Genomic DNA, 4626 nt, shown 5'->3' on the forward strand with positions numbered 1-4626 from the left:
GTTCTCTCTTCTTTCTTTCTCCTCCTCCTCTCTCTCTCTCTCTCTCTCTCTCTCTCTCTCGCTCTTTCATTGTTGATTCCCGCTCATTTAAATTGTCAACGACGACTTCGCGCGTGCTTCGACTGCAAGAGAGGCCACCTATTTCCCGCGCAAAAGTCGACCGTCACTGTACAGACATTTAATGATGCAAATGCACCGTCACGTTGCAACTACTGACGCTGCAACTGCTCTAATCCGATATCCCTAATTCTTTTTACTTCAACGTATACGTGACATCCAGGACGCGGGGAAAAAGATTATTAAGTTTTGAGTTCAGAGAATCAATGTGCGGCTGTTATAAAAGCCATTTGTCAATAATACAGGTACCTTAAAAGTGTATAGAAATTGCAGTTTACGATTTTTATATTTATTTAGTATCTTGTTTTTATCGTAAATTGCGCTCATGCTAAACAAGTTGCGAGAATAAAAAACTATTGTACAGAAAATAATTGTACTAAAAATAAAAAATTACGATACAGTTCTAAAATTCTTACATTATGCTGTTACATTATTTTTCATTGACAATTGACGTTAATAATCCTCAACTTGTAAATTTATAAAATCTTTACAAACCATTTATTCTTCCAATAACATGTCAAATAAAATTTTAAAATATCGTGGTTATTCTATACCCTTTGTAGATTTGCGATTCCATTTGAAATTACACTCTTTTTTTTCATAAATTGCTTGTTCGATTTTTATGGAACTTGCAGAGTAATTTGACAATGCTTTATTTGAATTGAGATAAAAAATAAAAAAATCAAAATGATGAATCTAATATAGTGAACAAAAATTCAAAAAAATGATTTGATTATCATAAAACTCGGTAATCATCAGGACTACGTATAGTTAGTGTACCTATTGATTTCCAAAGTGATACTGTTTAGTTTAAATGTAGCCTAAAAAAACCTCCTAAAATCAAATTTTACTAATAATCAGATTAATCATTTATTAATAATCAGATTATGTTTTGGAAATTTGATGTTATGAAAATTTAATGTTAAAATTCTAAGGACAGAATCAAATTTATAGTGATCTCTTTTAGAAAAAAAGATCCTAAAAAATTTATAGTGATCTCTTTTAGAAAATAATATCTTCTATAAATTATAAAACTCTGGTCCTCAAAGAGTTAATAAAAAAATATTGATAAAGAAATTAATTAATGAGACAAATTATAGTTTTGTATTTTTTCATTCATCTCGCATTCCTGGAGATTTAAGAAAGAAATAAAGATAGCGTAACGAGCAAACTCGAGAGAATAAGTAGGTGTCGTTGAATATTTCTCTACTCGTATACCACGAGGATATATACGCCGCTCGCATGTATCCGGTGGACGACACGGAAAAGCGATCGATCGTCATGTGATCGCCTCTCTCGAGGCGCGTATTCGAGAACGCAAAGAGATCTCCGTGATGCTTCCATCGGTGCGGCGGCGACACTTTACCCATCCTCCGAATCGGTGCACGTCCGCAGGAATAGCGATCCTGCGGAGATATCCATAGTGTCGGGAATATCCAAAACGAACTGTGTTGGCGGCTGCGCATCGGATTTATGGTGTAATGCAAATTTATCGGAATTTTATTCACCTCCTCCTTTCGCCATCGCGCGTGATCTTTTTCGTCTACTCTTCTAGTCTTTCCATCGCTCGCTCTCGCTCGCGACACGAAGGAGATGACGATGGCGGGGTCAGGACAGAGGAAAGAACGAAGTAGAGGCGACGGCGGATCCAGGTTCTTAAAAAAAATCGCGATTTCTCGTAAATTATGAGTGTCATCAATTTCTATCTTGGTCTCATTGCGTCCGCCATAGCGGTACGTTACTACCATTGTCTCCCTCTATCTCTCGGGGTTGAGAGGAACGATACAGAAGCACACGGGAAAGAAAGCAAGAAAGGGCGGGAGACACGAGAAAGGGAGGGCCACCAGTACGGCCGTCGCTTTATTATACCTCTGCTCTTACCCTCCCGTTCCTTCATTCCTTTCGGTGTCCCGCAAGAACCGTAAAAGCGCTGCGCCGAAGAAATATTACGAGCGCGATTTCATGGCGGTCGGCTGCACACTGACTTATATACACCGTAGTAAGGATGATCTCTCTCGAAAAACGGGTATTGGACGTATATCATCGGAATGCGGATACTGATCATAGGGCTTACAGATACACACGAGAAACACCTACAATCGCGTAATGCACCGGCTGAAATGTATCAACTTGTAAAATATCTTTCGTACATTGTTGCAAAAAAAAGGAATTACTCTGCAACAAATTACTAGGATTGGAACGATAATAAAAACAAAAAATTTTTCTCCTTTGCTGAATTTCTTATTTCTCACTTTGACTTTATTATAATCAACGTATTTTTTAGCGATAATGAAATTAATACTAAGTATTTCTAATCATAATAATTGTTTGATATCGCTGAATTTAATATGTTTGTATCGGAAAAGTAAATTACAATTACTATCTATTGCTACATAAAAAGAAGAGTATTTAATAAATACAGTTAAATTAACAAAACAATTCGAGAAAATTAAAATAGCAAAAAATTCAATATATTTCCAGCTGATTCTTTGAGATTTAATTTTCATGCATATGAAATGGTGTCGTTGAAGCTCTTTGAGAACACTGAACAGACAAAACTTTTAACGAAAGTTCAACAGCAAAGCTATAAACAATGAGATATAATCACACGTGCTTTTACTTGTCTTTAGATTAAAGCCATTAGAGAGCGCGACAAGAATTCATCAATATGGAGCTAAGGACATTCAAAGGACATGAAACAATAAGCGCTGTTAAAGTACTTGTTAACTATCGCGCGTTTGAGTGGTCATTAGAGCGTCTAGAGCTTAAATTACTTCCAACATTCAAATTTTTGTCATCGTGAATATCTATTTGATCTGGTGAATTTAAAGCTCCCTTACTTGGCTTCATCCTTAGTTAGCTAAGACGATTAGTCCTTAAAGAAGTTAAGACGATCAGTTCCATAGTGAGTTTCTTAAGTCTAAAGGCCTGAATGTTGGAAACAGCTTAGCTTACGATCCTCACAATACTTTATCTTCGCATAGTTAAAGACGCCTCAATATCAGAAAACATCTCCGTAACTTCATTGCTCACGCTAGGGAAAATCAAATATCTCTCCAGACTTCGCGTTGTGAGAAGTACTCCATCCGGCATTATCATCCTGTTTGCATCATCTTGTTTGCAGAAAAAAGTTCTCTGCGATGCTCATCTTCTTTGGAAACTAGAGATATAACTAAAATAACTCCTATGAAACCCAGAAAGTCTTTATCGTAAGTCTTTAACCAAACCACAAACAAATAAAAATATTCGATATTATAAGCAATGATGTTTTCTAAATACCTTTTAATTTTTGACAACAAATAATTATCTTAAAAATAAATTGCGTAATAGAAATTTAATTAGAATTTTATTAAAAACGAATGAAGACTAAGATTTCATATCTTTTTAACCTTCCAAATTTGCTTTCGAGTATTACGTTTAATAATACTCTAAATATACGCAATAGTTAATATTTACTTTAGAAAAATATTTAATTTATTTATTTTAAATCACTCACATAATATTTTTATTAGCTCATTTATAATAAATTGAATTTTAGCATGTTAGGTCTAGTATCAATTTTTTTAATTTTATATACTAATTTCATTAATATATATATATATATATGTATTGTATATTAATATTATATCTATATATCTGAATTTTAAAAGTAAAATTTCACGGAATGCGCAAGTCAACTTTGATGTGCCAAAATGTCCGTAGTTTTATTGATATTGTCGCGCCGTCAATTCACGAGCTTTTCAAATTCATAATTTTGAGTTTTTAAATTCGGAATATACTGCAAAGATACTACGAAATCACGAAACGATAGTTCCAGCTAAAACGGGCAAATCCTCGAAGGGACTACAGTGATTTTCCAGATGGACGAAGTTTTAAAGCACATCATGGGATGGTGGTACACGTTTAGGTACGACAAGTGTTTTCCAAAAGCCAACAAGGAAAAGTCTGCGTAATTCCAGCGGGATTCCGCCTAAAGTTAAGTAAAATTTTCTGCTTCTCTGAACGCACCGCGATATTAAGTGTGGTATGTTAAAAGGCGAGCCGGAAAAAATATAAAATTATGAATTGTGAAATATCGATGTACGTAGATAAATTATATTCTTTTGTCTAAAGTTTAAAAAGTTAAATTTCTCTGAAATAATCGCCAGGTACTCTATTGATTTGACGATTTTTTTTTCGCCGCCATAACAGAAAATAATTCCGCGGAAAAAAACTCATGCGTATATGTGGTAACAATAATCCGAAAAAATGAATCATAAAGAACTCTATCAATTAAAAAATTATAATTAACAATTAATAGAAATCAAATAAAAGTATCGCGATGAATTCGTTATTAATTGAATCAACAGATCCAATTAAAAGAATGTGCAAATATTTGTGCGTAAATTTTTAGCCTCTTTCTGCCACGAATATAAAGCAGAGTTTCCGCAACCTCCCCTATACTTATACCATTATTTTTCATACTTTAAAAGCTTAATCCAGAAATTTATGAATTCTGCGTTTCCTGTA

The sequence above is a fragment of the Atta cephalotes genome (assembly GCF_000143395.1).
Source record: "Atta cephalotes unplaced genomic scaffold scaffold00069, whole genome shotgun sequence".
NCBI lineage: Eukaryota > Metazoa > Arthropoda > Insecta > Hymenoptera > Formicidae > Atta > Atta cephalotes.